Source organism: Pavona decussata, unplaced genomic scaffold (assembly GCF_977016875.1).
Source record: "Pavona decussata unplaced genomic scaffold, jaPavDecu1.1 SCAFFOLD_16, whole genome shotgun sequence".
Classification (NCBI taxonomy): domain Eukaryota; kingdom Metazoa; phylum Cnidaria; class Anthozoa; order Scleractinia; family Agariciidae; genus Pavona; species Pavona decussata.
This window is the reverse complement of record NW_028145439.1, coordinates 2346976-2356762: the sequence shown is the minus strand read 5'-3', so window position 1 is coordinate 2356762 and position 9787 is coordinate 2346976.

The following is a 9787-nucleotide window of genomic DNA, read 5'->3' as shown; positions in this document are numbered from 1 at the left end:
ACATAAGAGTTTATCCTTAAATGGATATCTAGCATAGTGGTAGCGACTAAAACCTAGAAAAAAAAAAGTGTGATGCTAAATGTTGACAAATGTAAAGGCGCTGTTACACTAGGCAATTTTTCTTGCAACTTTTCTCGCAATTTCGTTGAGCCGTTGTGATACAATTGCAAGTTGCACGGATCGTTGCCTAGTGTAACGCCCAGAAATGAATATGCCTCGCAACGTTTTTGTTGCAGTCACCGTTGCACGAAGTAAAACCGACCTCTACTTCTCGCAAAGATTGCGACAACAAAAAAATTGCGAGACATGTTCATTTCAGGGCATGTTACACTTGACAACGATTCGTGCAACTTGTGTCACAACAAAATTGCAAGACAAGTTGCAAGAAAAATAGCCCTGTGTAACAGCGCCTTAAATAGCAGATGTATTTTTTCAGTCAATGAAACAGGTACACCGGGGAAAAGAAATCCGCGCTGATGAGGGTAATCTTTAATGAGGAATGCCAACGCCACAAAAAGTGGTTTACAGAATGGCCCTCTGGAAAATTACGAGGGACAAATAAAACAAATCAAAAAATATATACACAAAAGTTAAAAGTAGAACTAAAAGGATCATAAAATGGCTTTTGACAGTCCACGTTCAAAAGCAGTTAGTGACTCTGTTTCCCTTATCACAAGGGTGTAATCTGTTCCACATTTCTGAACCAAAATTAATTGATGACCAGTGGCCCCATTTTCTATTGGCAGTGCTCCCGACATGAGTCGGATGCCCTACCACTGAGGTTTTTGGAGACACGTGGGAGCTAAGGCCATTAAACTAGGTTCATGGGACAAACATCCTGCATACTGCTAGGATTGGAATGTCGATGAGTGGTGTATGTAAATGAGTTATCGGTTTCAATCTAAGTGGCTTGTGTGTTAGATTCCTTCTTCTTTTTTAGCGTGATCGGCCAGTCTTCATTCATTTGCAAAGCATATGAAAGCGAAGAAATGCCACTTTCATTTGTGGTGGATACGTCTCAAAGACTAGAAGAAGTCCGATTACAGCTCAAAACATGTTTAATGGCTTCTCAACATCTTGACCACATGCTCCTTAATCTTCTCACATACCACAATATTTAGTGAGTCACATGACAATAAACGCGGGAATAATTGGCTTCCGGTTAAATACACTACATCATTGAGACTATTTCAGTCTCAAACCTTTTTCTACTTTTGATAGTAGGTTTCATTTAATTGTCAACACAATGCTTCTTGTACTATATCAAACACTAGACACAGTGTTTCATCACATATCAAACACTGAGAAGAGAGTTGAAAATACGACGCGTAGCGGAGTATTTTTAACGATCTTCGAGGTTTTTGATGCATATTGTGATGAAACACGTCCTGTGACTAGTGTTTGTTATGTTCTCAAGTAAACTGATTTTGAAGGGGAAATTAAGGATGCAAAAACGAGGATTTTTTCATCAGATATCCAAACACATCACGGTGCATGATTTCCTTTATCTTTGGATTTTGAATTATTAAACATGCCAAATTCAGTCAGCGCGTTCATTCTGTCTGTTATCAATTTCCTACCAAGCAGCTACGTGAAATTATAGCACAATTATCCTACGATGTTCTCTTTAATAATTTCGAGACCCACAAACTAAAAAATCAGTAATTATTCCATCAGTGCCTGTGAAATATGAGTTGTGGATAGCCAGCGATGCTCTTTTAACCTGCTCGGCTTTAACTTGATCCCATTCCACCAACCGGTAGGTAACCTGCGTAGGAAGCATTTCCGTAGGCTTTTTAAGGTCATTCCCCTGTTTTGCAGTGCGCAACTCTACTGCGCACAATGCAAAAACAAAAAATTGACGCTCATTTCTAGCTAACTACTGAGTATCACTCAATCTGACTTGCATCTAACAACAAAATTTTTAATTTGCATTTTGCGCGGAAATAAAGGTGTTTTTATGAGACTCGCCCCAGTCCCTTCGCGGAGAAACCAGTTTTGAAGCACGATTTACCACTGCTTTGTGAAATATCTGTAAAACCAACCCGGTGAACCTATTTTCTCTTTTCAGATTTCTAACCACAATATCGTTTGCCAACTACCGTGAAAATTTAAGGAAAATCCTAGTGTTAGAAATATCACATTTTGCGCCTAATATCTAGCCAATGGACATTTTGGCTTACCTTCAGAGGTAACTAATTAGATTATTTTGTTGAATATCTCAGTAGTACTGGTTAGGGATAGTTTTCAAACAGATTTCACATTAAAAATGATTTATGAACAGGGAAAAAATTCTATGAAATGAGCCGTTAACTGTTCCCTTCAGAAAATAATTCCTGTTTTTGGCAAATGCTCTATTATAGTCCTTTTTGTCCAAACATGTAGAAATTACCATATTTCAATGCTTTGTTGCTGAAGAACAGGCATGGGCACCCCCTCTTTTTATTTCATTTTTGCAGTTTACATATAGTTAACCACACATGGGCAAAGTTTGGAAAAAATCTGAGTGTAGGTTCTATTTTAGGGGAAAGACCTTAAGCGTTTTGACGGCTCTCCCCTCCCCCACTCCCCCCACCACCACCGCTTCGTTTTTTTCGCACTCGTCCCAATTTCCACGCGGTCAAAAAGCGACAACGCACACAACCGCATGGAAACGCTTGTTACGCAGGCTAAGCGGCACAGGAGGAATAGCCAACACGTAGACGTTTCCTATTCTCGGTTTTCACTGTCACGCCATTGAAAAAAAAAATCGAAACCATTCCATGAATGAAGTCAAGAAATTGACATGGTATAGAGGATAAATAAATAAATAAATAAATCAATAAATAAATAAATAAATAAATAAATGAATAAATAAGGAATCTGTCCAAGTGTCAGGTCTATGCGGCATTCCATACTCGAGTTATTTGACAAAATGTTCCACATAAATTTATAGAGCTTAGTATGGAGACACCATGTTTGTGTCCCTCTGGCCTCTGAGGGGCACAAACATGGCGGCCGGAAATAGGAAAAAACATCTGGAGTTCACTTTTGCCAGAAAAGAGGTTTGTTTGCCCTTGTGAATTTTCGAATGTTTAGATTAATATTTCTCCTCAAACTTGAATTGTTTAGAATGCTGAAAATCACCCGAGGAGTCATTTTTAAGATACAGAAAAGCTCTGTCACAGCCGTCCTCCTGATGTCACGCACGGTTAGACTGTTAACAGTCCCCCTATTTTTCCGTGGGATTCTCGAGACCGGTACGCTTCGATGGAGCTGCCGCCATCTTGGTTTGTAAAAGCGAGCGCGATCTGGTGAGAGTGTCTAAACTACCGAGGGGAGGGGAGTGGAGTCGGGAGGCGGCGGGAAAAAGTTTTTCGCTTCCCCTCCCTCACTATACTAACACCCACTCCCCTCCCCTCGGTAGTTTAGACACTCTCCCCAGATCGCGCTCGCTTTTACAAACCAAGATGGCGGCGGTTCCATCGAAACGTCACGGTCTCGAGAATCCCACGGAAAAATAGGGGGACTGTGAACAGTCTACGCACGGTGGAAACTCGGAAATTGAAACTGTTCTATTTTCAAAAGGAAGCACGATATCGAGCTAAGAAATTGTGAACAGGCATATTTTTAGGTAATCTTTCCTTGAATGAAGGTAAAAATTTTGTAGGCCTCTCGGTTTTGAATTCTAGAATTTGGTGAGATCACGTGAAAACCAAGAATTTCCTCTCACTTGAAAAAAAAGGCTAGAGAGGAATATAATAAAAAACAACGGAAAAATATTACTAAATCTTCCTGATTTTAGTTTGCAGGAAAGAGCATATGAAGAAGATTTAATGGCCGCTATTTCTCGTCCATAGTTAACTTTCCGGCCGTAAAAAGCAAAACAAACTTCTGCAATTGCATAAATTAATTATCCAGTTTTAAAGTAAATCCTAATATCTGATACAAAAGGAGTCAGAGTCGCATTGAAAGACAGCACAAACTTTCATCAGTTCAACACCCGGGTTTTTTGTTTGTTTTTGGTTTTTTGTCTTCTGGGACTGGGGGGAGGGGAGGGGGGGATTCAGCCCCCCTCCATAACTTCGCAAGTATAAAAGGTGTGACAGTGAGACTTGGAGGTTAAATCGTACGTCCAAACATGTCTCCTTTGAGGTCCGCAACGTGATGTGATAACGTCATATGACGTGAATTTGTGAAAAAGTCCTGAAGTTTCAGGGCGTTTGCTTAAATATTGAAATAGTTAGTCAGGTTCAAAATCTCCTCTGGCAGAATCCTTTCCCTCTCCCCGTCTGGACAGGGTTAAGGCTGCGTTTTCCAAGTTATTGAGTCCATATGTTTTCCCCTAATTGTTAATCACAGTTTGTGGCGCCGCTCCGCACAGTTTATTGCCTAACATATCAGATACGATATGGACGTCTTGGTGTTATGAAAGGACGGCCGTTATAATTAAACTAAACAAACAAGTTGTCTCAATCAATTTGAGACCGTAAAAGCAAGCGAAAGGTCTTTTAATTAGGCCGCTACACTCATTCTCTTTTGTCATCTGGCATGATTTTAGCAGTCCTTTATTTTAATTTCTTATTTTTCACCGATAAATATTTTATTTTTTTATCTGCATAAAACATTTTTTTTCATGGCCTTTTGCAGGCTGTTGGGCTAGTTGCACGCGAACCACGTTTTTCATGAGCAATTTGCATCTGGCAAGTTTTATGTTCCACAATAAAAAGTTCACCTTATTCAGCTTGTTCAGTTTCCTTCGTAGCAACTTTTCCACTTATTTTATTAGTAAACCCCTAGTTTTGTATAAAAGACTAGCAAATCCTGGTAAAACTGCAATGTTGTTAACTAATGAAAACCATCAAGAAACTAATAATAGTTTGTTCAGTTAACAGGGCGAAAACGTTGGTTTAAAAGATATATAATTTTTTGGATATGGAATGGAACCTCTATATAACGAAATCCTTGGTATAAAAAACGAGAATCTCGATCCCTGCCTTTTAAAATGTATGGAACAGAGCCTCGACATAACAAACCAATTTTCCTAGTCTCTTGGCACTTTGAGGTTCCACTGTATGTGATAACAATAATTGTTGATTTCTTGAGACTTTGCGAAACGGTTCCAAAGGAGCACGTATGATACAAAAAACGGACCACTATCGAGATGGTTATTTAGCGTCGACAAAGTTGTGCAATAAACAGGAGCAAACAATGATAAACAATTAGTTAAAAATATACGATCTTCTATAAAAATTAACGGTCAGAAATGGCTGAGTTGTCGATCATCATCACATTCGCCATTCCCCTATTTCGTTTTTCCGCCAGTGACTACGTCCGAACATTTCGAACATTAAGGAAATTCTCTTTGCCTTGTATTTATTTTTACATCAGGTTTGTCCGCGTGGTGTAAATTAAAATTAAACTTGCCCTTCCGTCTGTTGAAGGCGTTTTGAATCGATACCCATTAGATGATGTTCTTGTTTGATAATTACTTTCGTTGAATTTTCGTCGTTATTTTACTTAGATATTCTGATAAATGATCACAGTTCACGAACGTTTAGGAAGAACAAAAATACTAAGAAAATATCGCATCCTTTCCTAAATTGTGTTTATCCAAAGTCAATTTAGTTGTATCACCCGCCTCTTAGTCTAAGATGCTAGAATACTAAACGCTTTCGTCCATTTGGAGACAAAAAGGATTATTTCACCTCGTGAGAGGAAGCTTTTGTTTCTTTGGGTCTTTTTTGTTTTTTGTTTGTTTGTTTGTTATGTTAAACTTTCTTTTGCAATGATATATATATATATATGTGCAACAATAAAATTCAGGTTTTGTAGAATAGCATTTATTGTCATACTATATTCATACAAGTGTTAAACTAATCCTGGTGCCTTGGTATAGTAAGTCGAAGCTACAAGGTACACTGGTGTACTGATATAGCTATACCATCTCTTTACAACCTAATTCCAAAGGAAAAGTGTTGAGCTGACAACAGAGACAACCCAGGAAGCAAAGTTACGTTTGTTCTCTTCAAAATTACAATCGTGTCTCAGTGTATCAAAGCCCTCACAACAGGGCGAGAAGTCTATCCACACTTACAGCAGTTATTGTCAACAAAGATGCCAAACATGAGACTGTTGAAATAGATGTGGCTAATGCGAAGTACTGCTCCATTGTTCTTTTTAAATCAATGGTATAGGCCTTATCACGGTTTTCGACGCCATTTTGACGGGTAGGCAAACAGGCTTGAAATAACAGTGTTTGTATGGAAATCTGATGTCAAATAATTTTCATAAAATATCGCTTCTGAAAAATTCATGAATTGTAAACTTTTGGCACTAGAAAAAGGATTTTAAGAAACAAATTTGAGGGATGTAGCTGTGACAGAAAGCGTCCAGTCGTGTTTTGAACTTTCCATACATTTCCCTGTATTTTTTCCCGCGAACTATTTTTAGCAGCAGTTCACGGCTGGTTCGCTATAGAGACAAATTTATGGAAAGTTCCAAACTACATACGCATCTTCCTGATTCTTAATCATTTAGTATTAGCTAGTCGGAGCAGTTACCAAAGTTTATTGCTTTCTTTTTATTATCTCTTCTGATGACGGTCCCCTGAAGTTAAGACCACCTTGCGTTAAATTTTCAGTCGATCTCATTGTACCACTCAGCTTTTTGTTTCATTTTTCACTTTATTTCTCCGATCGGGGCGCTCTCCGTTAGCCAAAATTTTCTCTTGGAAATTCTAGAAAATTTCATTTTCAAATGAAACGGCTTTAAGTTTAACCTTCCTTTTAAACTTGCAATCCCATTGGTAGATGTGATGGCTGATTATGGTGTAATTAGACAAAAAAAGTGGAAATGGAAATTTTTTGCAGATGGACAGTAATTTTGTTTGACCGTTTGAAAAGGAAAAAGTGGAGTACCTCGGAAGGTCGTCCGTTTTGTTTCGGGGGAAATTTCCGTTTGTTGCTCGCGTACTGGTTTCATTTCAACCGGTCAAACCGACAATTTTGGCAAATGGAAAGTGCCCAGCCTTTTGTAACTTCCTACAAAGGCATATTTATCTTTTAAATGTCTGGGTCTTCCGCCTCTTAATTGCAGATAATGGCAACTATTTAAAACTCATAAAATGTCACGCTACAGACCGCTTGTCAATAAATTTTGAATCAACGGTATTAAACTAATGACTTGTGTCTTTCAACTCGTTTGTTTTTTAAAGACGATCACCCTGAAATAATTTTGTAAACATGTTTTCAGTCAGAAGACGTTCACAACTTTTTGATGTTAGCACATGAACAATAATTATTGGTTATATAAGGATCTGACCACACAGTGGCTTAATTACCAATTTATGACTGAAGGAAAGGATCCAAATTTCTTTTAAACTAGAATGCATATTTATTTCCCAGCCCACCGGGACACGTGCATGGTAAAAAGAGGAATAAATTGCAAAAAAAAAATTGCCTTTCCTATTCATTTCTCTTTGTAGTAAAGGTACTGCATGGTTTAAATTGAAATTCAAATTTCCTTCGCATCTTTTTAAACACGTCGTGTAGAAATTGCAAATGACGTTCTCCTTTAATAATTGCTTTTATTGCTTCTGCTAGCTAGGACACAGGACACAGTAGGACGCGTGCTTGATATGAGCCTAGCAGATGGCCTACAAGTTCGTCTTCAGAACCCAACCGGTGTGCCAAAGGTCACGCGTTTGATTCCCGTCGGAAATTCAGATTTTTTTTCTTTCTTTCATGCTCGTGGAAAGATAAAAATTACATGATCTTTGCTGTTCAGTTTCTGTTTTTAATTTTTGTCAAGTTGTTGGTTTTAATGTCAAATTCAAATTTTCTTGTTCTTTTCAAAATAATTTATTTTATTGATATTTAATCTAGGAGTTGTTTTTGTATTTTTATGACTCCGGATAGAAATGTTTAGTTGTAATGCGGAAAAAAAAAACCTTGTGTTATTTTCGTATGAACAGTTAATTTACTTCTGTATCAACCGACGGTAGACTTTAAGAATAAACGGTTTGTCGGTTTTGAGAGATCCGATCCGGGCTGATTTCAACCTAAGATAACTTCGACACCTGCAAGGAAAGAAATGTTTTCGCTACTAAACTGCCGTCGAATTTTCGATGAACGTAAAACTGACCTCCGCGCAGCTTTTCGCCTGTGACTACCTGCATATAAAAGCCGACTGCTACCAACCTATCAAACTAGCTACGACTGAACTTTGACAAAATGTCGTCAGATAGTTAAACGACAAAACCTGATGTCTGCGAATTTGAATTATTCTTCGTGTTTGGAAGTAATATTTTTTTAATATGGCTGTTTTTTTAATATGGCGTTTCTCATTATTTTTTCTCTCTAATTTTATCTCCCTATTGAAATGTAACAAACGCACGTGTCAAACGATAGCTCAAAATTGATCGTTTTGTTTGACGTTCCGAGGCTATGCTCCACAATCGTGAGATAAACAAAACAATTGAGTTTTTGCTAATCATGACGTTCTCGTTCCATAATTACTTTTTTTGAACTTCCTGTTTTATTTTATTATAAAATTAGAAAATGTTTTGAATTTTAAACGATATCGGTTCCTCCAAAATTCTTTTTTACAGACCAGAAAGGAAACCTCATTTTTTGCTTATCAGAAGTTACTTTACTTCTATATCACCCGAATGTGGACTCCCAGGTTAATTTACAAGTCATAAGTTTATTTCACCATCCTGTAAAGTCGGCCGTCGCGAAGAAGGATTTAAATTTCGTGTTTCATGCGGCTGAGCTTTCGATCAACGTGAGCTGAGCTTCTCGTTGCTTTTCACCAGTGACTCACTCACTCAGTCCTACTCATTCAGGCACATGAGACCTTCACAAGGGACTGTCTCATTCGGTCTTGAAAATTTCTTTTAGTTTTTCAGCTGGCGCACTCCAATCTTTGATCGTGAACAAAATATGTCATAACAAGATGGCGAATTTAGAAAGAATAAACTCTTGTGTTTAGTCATTATTACATAAAACAAGGGTGCTTACTACAAAAAATGGTAAGAAAAAAGTCAGTTTTTGAAGGAAAGAATTTTATTATCATAAATTTTACTTATCCAAATTTACAACCATATTAACATCACTTAGACCGGCTTCCGATGAAAATGAACTGCCACTGCCGATTTTAAACTGCCATAAAAAAATGATAACTACTAACTTGATAAACAAAAAAGCTCTCTTACTGTATCCTTCATTGCTTTTCTCGCTTCTCTGATCTTTCCTAATTAAGGAGTAAAGAAGCTGGTTTGATGACGAGTTCTAAAATAAACTAATGCTACTGTCAATTTAAATCCAAGAACACTGAAAACCCAAACAAATACTTCGAAGTTCTCAAAAAGTAAAAAAAAGCACAACAATGCACGTTAAATGACAAATAACAACTAATGTCCACCTTAGCTAAGATAAAAGGTTTCAGCTGTAAACCGAAAAATAAAACCTTATGCTATCTACGTATCAACAGTTGCTTTCCGTCTGTGAAACCCTACTGTAGATATTTAGAATAAATAGAATAAATGCTGTAGGGGCTAAAGGCTTATTTCATCGTAAGATAAACTCGCAAGTAGCGGCAAAGAAGGAAATGTTTTGGTGCTTTCATTGGGCTAAGTTCTCGATCAACGTAAACTGGCCTTCTCGTGGCTGCACGCCTGTGGCTTCTTACGTAAGGTTGACTGTTCCCAACCTTACTTGGACAGTGATAATCATTGATGCTGAGATACTACTTTAATTTTAAACAAACATGTGAAAAGAAAATGACGGCAGAGAATAGAAAGTTG